This window comes from Dermochelys coriacea, chromosome 4 (genome assembly GCF_009764565.3).
Source record: "Dermochelys coriacea isolate rDerCor1 chromosome 4, rDerCor1.pri.v4, whole genome shotgun sequence".
NCBI classification, from domain to species: Eukaryota; Metazoa; Chordata; order Testudines; family Dermochelyidae; genus Dermochelys; species Dermochelys coriacea.
The window spans coordinates 66,225,455-66,233,599 of record NC_050071.1 but is presented as its reverse complement, the minus strand read 5'-3'; the positions used below and the strand labels follow the sequence as shown (position 1 = coordinate 66,233,599).

Below are 8,145 nucleotides of genomic sequence, written 5' to 3'. Positions count from 1 at the left end.
GCTGTCTTAAATCCACCAGCATCACCTTTGTTTCACTTTCTATTACTCAGCTCTTTCCAGCCCTCACTATCAGCCAGCCCTGGAAAAGCCTAGGCACTAGGGGCTGGTCAAAAACTTTCTGTTGAAACTCCGCTAACGGGGAGTTTCGAGAGGGAGTTCTCCAGGTGATGGAGAACCGCGTGGCCTAATGGATAATGGTGATTATGGTGACCGCGTGGCCTAATGGATAAGGCGTCTGACTTCGGATCAGAAGATTGAGGGTTCGAGTCCCTTCGTGGTTGGTTGGCTTTTTATGGGTGACTTTAATTTTCCTGATATCTGCTGGGAGAGCAATACAGCGGTGCATAGACAATCCAGGAAGTTTTTGGAAAGCGTAGGGGACAACTTCCTGGTGCAAGTGCTAGGGGAGCCAACTAGGGGGAGCGCTTTTCTCGACCTGCTGCTCACAAACCGGGTAGAATTAGTGGGGGAAGCAAAAGTGGATGGGAATCTGGGAGGCAGTGACCATGAGTTGGTTGAGTTCAGGATCCTGACGCAGGGAAGAAAGGTAAGCAGCAGGATACGGACCCTGGACTTCAGGAAAGCAGACTTTGACTCCCTCAGGGAACAGATGGCCAGGATCCCCTGGGGGACTAACATGAAAGGGAAGGGAGTCCAGGAGAGCTGGCTGTATTTCAAGGAATCCCTGTTGAGGTTACAGGGACAAACCATCCCGATGAGTCGAAAGAATAGTAAATATGGCAGGCGACCAGCTTGGCTTAATGGTGAAATCCTAGCGGATCTTAAACATAAAAAAGAAGCTTACAAGAAGTGGAAGGTTGGACATATGACCAGGGAAGAGTATAAAAATATTGCTCGGGCATGTAGGAAAGATATCAGGAGGGCCAAATCGCACCTGGAGCTGCAGCTAGCAAGAGATGTCAAGAGTAACAAGAAGGGTTTCTTCAGGTATGTTGGCAACAAGAAGAAAGCCAAGGAAAGTGTGGGCCCCTTACTGAATGAGGGAGGCAAGCTAGTGACAGAGGATGTGGAAAAAGCTAATGTACTCAATGCTTTTTTTGCCTCTGTTTTCACTAACAAGGTCAGCTCCCAGACTGCTGTGCTGGGCAACACAAAACGGGGAAGAGATGGCCAGCCCTCTGTAGAGATAGAGGTGGTTAGGGACTATTTAGAAAAGCTGGACGTGCACAAGTCCATGGGGCCGGACGAATTGCATCCGAGAGTGCTGAAGGAATTGGCGGCTGTGATTGCAGAGCCCTTGGCCATTATCTTTGAAAACTCGTGGCGAACGGGGGAAGTCCCGGATGACTGGAAAAAGGCTAATGTAGTGCCCATCTTTAAAAAAGGGAAGAAGGAGGATCCTGGGAACTACAGGCCGGTCAGCCTCACCTCAGTCCCTGGAAAAATCATGGAGCAGGTCCTCAAAGAATCAATCCTGAAGCACTTAGAGGAGAGGAAAGTGATCAGGAACAGTCAGCATGGATTCACCAAGGGAAGGTCATGCCTGACTAATCTAATCGCCTTTTATGATGAGATTACTGGTTCTGTGGATGAAGGGAAAGCAGTGGATGTATTGTTTCTTGACTTTAGCAAAGCTTTTGACACGGTCTCCCACAGCATTCTTGTCAGCAAGTTAAGGAAGTATGGGCTGGATGAATGCACTATAAGGTGGGTAGAAAGCTGGCTAGATTGTCGGGCTCAACGGGTAGTGATCAATGGCTCCATGTCTAGTTGGCAGCCGGTGTCAAGTGGAGTGCCCCAGGGGTCGGTCCTGGGGCCCGTTTTGTTCAATATCTTCATAAATGATCTGGAGGATGGTGTGGATTGCACTCTCAGCAAATTTGCGGATGATACTAAACTGGGAGGAGTGGTAGATACGCTGGAGGGGAGGGATAGGATACAGAAGGACCTAGACAAATTGGAGGATTGGGCCAAAAGAAATCTAATGAGGTTCAATAAGGATAAATGCAGGGTCCTGCACTTAGGATGGAAGAATCCAATGCACCGCTACAGACTAGGGACCGAATGGCTCGGCAGCAGTTCTGCGGAAAAGGACCTAGGGGTGACAGTGGACGAGAAGCTAGATATGAGTCAGCAGTGTGCCCTTGTTGCCAAGAAGGCCAATGGCATTTTGGGATGTATAAGTAGGGGCATAGCGAGCAGATCGAGGGACGTGATCATTCCCCTCTATTCGACACTGGTGAGGCCTCATCTGGAGTACTGTGTCCAGTTTTGGGCCCCACACTACAGGAAGGATGTGGATAAATTGGAAAGAGTACAGCGAAGGGCAACAAAAATGATTAGGGGTCTAGAGCACATGACTTATGAGGAGAGGCTGAGGGAGCTGGGATTGTTTAGTCTGCAGAAGAGAAGAATGAGGGGGGATTTGATAGCTGCTTTCAACTACCTGAAAGGGGGTTTCAAAGAGGATGGCTCTAGACTGTTCTCAATGGTAGCAGATGACAGAACGAGGAGTAATGGTCTCAAGTTGCAATGGGGGAGGTTTAGATTGGATATTAGGAAAAACTTTTTCACTAAGAGGGTGGTGAAACACTGGAATGCGTTACCTAGGGAGGTGGTAGAATCTCCTTCCTTAGAGGTTTTTAAGGTCAGGCTTGACAAAGCCCTGGCTGGGATGATTTAACTGGGACTTGGTCCTGCTTTGAGCAGGGGGTTGGACTAGATGACCTTCTGGGGTCCCTTCCAACCCTGATATTCTATGATTCTATGATTCTATGGAGAAGCAATTATGGGATCCTTGGGATAAGTGCCTGTCTGTAGTGTGTGTTTTGTGTTTGGGGTTTACTTGCTGTGTGCTGAGCTTGTGTTTGTTTGTTTGCGTTTGTTTGTTTGAAGGACCGTGTGGTGTGGCTGGCGGTTGGAAGCTGTGAGCTTCTAAACAAGGTTTGAAATCTAGAAGCCTCTGTTCATTAGCTGAGCCTTAGTCAGGGGGCAGGGCTATCAAGAAGGCCAGGGCTTTATAAAGTAGTGAGCAAGTGACCAGGGAGCTGTGCGAACAGGGATCACTAACAGGGAGTTTCGAGAGGGAGTTTGGAAAGAGGGCAAGGTACACTTGCCATTCTTTAAAACCTTTAAAATAAACTACAATAAAAACTTCTTGATTTAAACAAAAACCCTATCATTAACCTAGGTAGCTGCAGAAGAGAATGGAGGCAGAAGCCCAGCAGCAGAGTGGGGGCTATCCTGTTTATTGCACTCACTGTAGCATGTATGATTACCTGCCCTGTGGGTGTGGGGGTGGCATATTTGCGCATTCAGTGCAAGGAGCTCCTGGCCCTCAGAGACTGTGTACAGGCTTTGGAGGCCAGAGTGGCAGAACTGGGGGAACTAAGTGAGGCAGAGAGGTATGCTGATGAGGCTTTCCGGGACACTGTAGATTTGTCCCACCTCTGGTCAGACAGCTCCTGCACCATTAGGGAGGATGAAAGGCCCAGGGAAGGAGAGCAGTCACCGGGAGCAGAGGGAAACCTTCCTATAGTTGGGACCCTCCTTCCAGATGACGTTGGGATATCCTCTCGCACTGAGGTTACCTCTCCAGGGGAGGGAACTCCAGTCATTAGGAAAAGGCAGGTATTAGTAATGGGAGATTTGATCATTAGAAACATAGATAGCTGGATTTGTGATGACCGGGAGAACCGTATGGTGACTTGCCTGCCTGGTGCGAAGGTTGCGGATCTCTTGAGGCATCTAGATAGACTTATGTGTAGTGCTGGGGAGGAGCCGATGGGCATGATACGTGTAGGTACCAATGGCATAGGGAAGGGTAGGTGAGACGTCTTGGAAGCCAAATTTAGGCTGCTAGGAAAGAGACTGAAATCCAGGACCTCTATGGTGGCATTCTCAGAAATGCTTCCAGTTCCACGCACAGGGCCAGAGAGGCAGGCAGAGCTTCAGAGTCTCAATGCTTGGATGAGATGATGGTGTAGAGAGGAGGGGTTTAGATTTATTAGGAACTGGGGAAACTTTTGGGATGGGGGAGCCTATGTAGGAAGGATGGGCTCCACCTAAACCAAAGTGGATCCAGACTGCTGGTACTTAGTTTAAAAACTGCTCTGCAACCTTTTTAATGTTAAGAGATGGGGGGAAGCCAAGGAAAGGAGAGTCTATTGATAGAGATTCTCTAGGTTTTAGTCAGGAGAGGATGGAAGAGGATAAAGTATGGGCCAGATCAGATGAGAAACATTCACATAAAGAATCTGACACATCAGAAAAGGGCAGACAAATAAACAGTGACAAGTTTTTAAAGTGCTTGTACACAAATGCTAGAAGTCTAAATAATAAGATGGGTGAACTAGAGTACCTCGTGTTAAAGGGGGATATTGATACAATAGGCATCACAGAAACCTGGTGGAGTGAGGACAATGAATGGGACACAATCATTCTGGGGTACAAAATATATCGGAAGGACAGAACAGGTCATGTGGGGATGGAGGGTGGCACTATAAGTAAAAGAAAATGTAGAATCAAATGAAATAAATATCTTAAATAAATCCACATGTTCCATAGAATCTCTATGGATAATAATTCCATACTCTAATAAGAATATAACAGTAGGGATCTATTATCGACCACCTGCCAAGGACAGTGATAGTGACAATGAAATGATAAGCGAGATTAGAGAGGCTATCAAAATAAAAAACTCAATAATAGTGGGGGATCCCCATATTGACTGGGTACGTGTCACCTTAGGGCGAAATGCACAGACAAAATTTCTTGATACTTTAAATGACTGCTTCTTGGAGCAGCTGGTAGAGGAACCCACAAGGGGAGAGGCAACTCTTAATCTAGTCCTGAGTGGAGCGCAGGATCTGGTCCAAGAGGTAACTATAACAGGACTGCTTGGAATTAGTGACCATAATATAATAACATTTAACATTCCTGTGGTGGGAAGAACACCTCAACAGCCCAACACTATGGCATTTAATTTCAGAAAGGGGAACTATGCAAAAATGAGGAGGTTAGTAAAACAGAAATTAAAAGGTACAGTGACTAGAGTGAAATCCCTGCAAGCTGCACAGACACTTTTCAAAGACACAATAATAAAGGCTCAATTTAAATGCATACCCCAAATTAAAAAACACAGTAAAAAACTAGAAAAGAGCCACCGTGGCTGAACAACCATGTATAAGAAGTGAGAGAGAAAAAGGCGTCTTTTAAAAAGTGGAAGTCAAATCCTAGTGAGGTAAATAGAAAGGAACATAAACACTGCCAAATTAAATGTAAAAATGTAATAAGAAAATCCAAAAAGGATTTTGAAGAACAACTAGCTAAAAACTCAAAAGGTAATAACAAAATGTTTAAGTACATCAGAAGCAGGAAGCCTGCTAAAGAACCAGTGAGGCCACTGGACGATCGAGATACAAAAGGAGCACTTAAAGACGATAAAGTCAATGCACAGAAATTAAATTAATTCTTTGCTTCAGTCTTCACGGCTGAGGATGTTAGGCAGATTCCCAAACCTGAGCTGTCTTTTGTAGGTGACAAATCTGAGGAATTGTCACAGATTGAAGTGTCACCAGAAGAGGTTTTGAAATTAATTGAGAAACTTAACAGTAACAAGTCACCAGGACCAGATGGCATTCACCCAAGAGTTCTGAAAAAACTCAAATTTGAAATTGCAGAACTATTAACTATGGTTTGTAACCTGTCCTTTAAATCAGCTACTATACCCAATGACTGGAAGATAGCTAATGTAACTCCAATATTTAAGAAGGGCTCTAGAGGTGATCCTGGCAATTACAGACCGGGCAAATTAAAGTCTAACGTCAGTACCGGGCAAATTAGTTGAATCAATAATAAAGAATAAAATTGTCAGACACATAGAAGAACATAAATTGTTGCGCAAAAGTCAACATGGTTTCTGTAAAGGGAGATCATGTCTTTCTAATCTATTAGAGTTCTTTGAGGGGGTCAACAAACATATGGACAATGGGGATCCACTGGACATAGTGTACTTAAATTTCCAGAAAGCCTTTGACAAGATCCCTCACCAAAGGCTCTTACATAAATTAAGTTGTCACGAGATAAGAGGGAAGATCCTTTCATGGATTGAGAACTGATTAGAGAACTGATCCTTTCATGGATTGAAAACTGGTAAAAGACAGGGAACAAAGGGTAGGAATAAATGGGAAATTTTCAGAATGGAGAAGGGTAACTAATGGTGTTCCCCGAGGGTCAGTCCTAGGACCAGTCCTATTCAACTTATTCATAAATGACCTGGAGAAAGGGATAAACAGAAAGATGGCAAAGTTTGCAGATGATACTAAACTGCTCAAGATAGTTAAGACCAAAGCAGACTGGACAGAACTTCAAAAAGATCTCACAAAACTAAGTGATTGAGCAACAAAATGGCAAATGCAATTTAATGTGGATAAATGTAAAGTAATGCACATTGGAAAAAATAACCCCAACTATACATACAATATGATGGGGGCTACTTTAGCTACAACTAATCAGGAGAAAGATCTTGGAGTCCTCGTGGATAGTTCTCTGAAGATGTCCATGCAATGAGAAGCGGCAGTCAAAAAAGCAAACGGGATGTTAGGAATCATTAAAAAAGGGATAGAGACTAAGATGGAGAATATCGTATTGCCCTTATATAAATCCATGGTATGACGACATCTTGAATACTGCGTACAGATGTGGTCCCCTCATCTCAAAAAAGATATAGTGGCATTAGAAAAGGTTCAGAAAGTGGCAACTAAAATTATTAGGGATTTGGAACGGGTCCCATTTGAGGAGAGATTAAAGAGGCTAGGACTTTTCAGCTTGGAAAAGAGGAGACTAAGGGGGGGGATATGATAGAGGTTTACACAATCATGAGTGGTCTGGAGAAAGTGAATAAGGAAAAGTTATTTACTAGTTCCCATAATATAAGAACTCGGGGCCATCAAATGAAATTAATGGGTAGCAGGTTTAAAACAAATAAAAGGAAGTTCTTCTTCACACAGCGCACAGTCAGCCTGTTGAACTCCTTGCCTGAGGAGGTTGTGAAGGCTAGGACTATAACAGGGTTTAAAAGGAGTACTTGTGGCACCTTAGAGACTAACAAATTTATTAGAGCATAAGCTTTCGTGAGCTACAGCTCACTTCATCGGATGCATTTGGTGGAAAAAACACCAAATGCATCCGATGAAGTGAGCTGTAGCTCACGAAAGCTTATGCACTAATAAATTTGTTAGTCTCTAAGGTGCCACAAGTAATCCTTTTCTTTTTGCGAATACAGACTAACACAGCTGCTACTGTGATGCAGTGGATAATATACCTTCAGCCCCCAACCTAAAATTTCTCCAACGCATCATTGAGGATCTATAGCCTATCCTGTTGGTTGGATGACCCATCCCTTTCACAGATCTTGGGAGAAAGGCCAGTCCTTGCTTACAGACAGCCCCCCAATCTGAAGCAAATACTCACCAGCGACCACACGCCACACAACAGAATCACTAACCCAGGAACCTATCCTTGCAACAGAGTCTGTTGCCAACTGTGTCCACATATCTATTCAGGGGACACCATCATAGGGCCTAATCACATCAGCTACACTATCAGAGGCTCGTTCACCTGTGCATCTACCAATGTGATATATGCCATCATGTGCCAGCAATGCCCCTCTACCATGTACATTGGCCAAACTGGACTGTCTCTACGTAAAAGAATCAATGGACACAAATTAGACGTCAAAAATTATAACATTCAAAAGTCTCTTTGGTCGCTCGATTACAGACCTAAAAGTGGCAATTCTTCAACAAAAAAACGTCAGAAACAGACTCCAACGAGAGACTGCTGAATTGGAATTAATTTACAAACTAGATACAATTAACTTAGGCTTGAATAAAGACTGGGAGTGGATGTGTCATTACACAAAGTAAAAACTATTACCCCTTGTTTATTCCCCCCCCCCACTGTTCTTGTCAACTGTTGGAAATGGCCCACCTTGATTATCACTACAAAAGGTTCCCCCCCTTCGCTCTCCTGCTGGTAATAGTTCACCTTTCCTGATCACTATTGTTACAGTCTATGGCAACACCCATTGTTTCATGTTCTCTGTTTATATAAAATCTCCCCACTATATTATTCACTGTATGCATCCGATGAAATGAGCTGTAGCTCACGAAAACTTATGCT

General features: G+C 44.1%; 1 non-coding gene across 1 annotated transcript; it reads left to right on the top strand.

The window, feature by feature from the left end:
- Positions 1-208: 208 nt before the first annotated feature.
- TRNAR-UCG lies at positions 209-281 on the top strand. The gene has a single exon. It is a non-coding gene; the product is annotated as a tRNA-Arg (tRNA).
- The last annotated feature ends 7,864 nt before the right edge of the window (positions 282-8,145 follow it).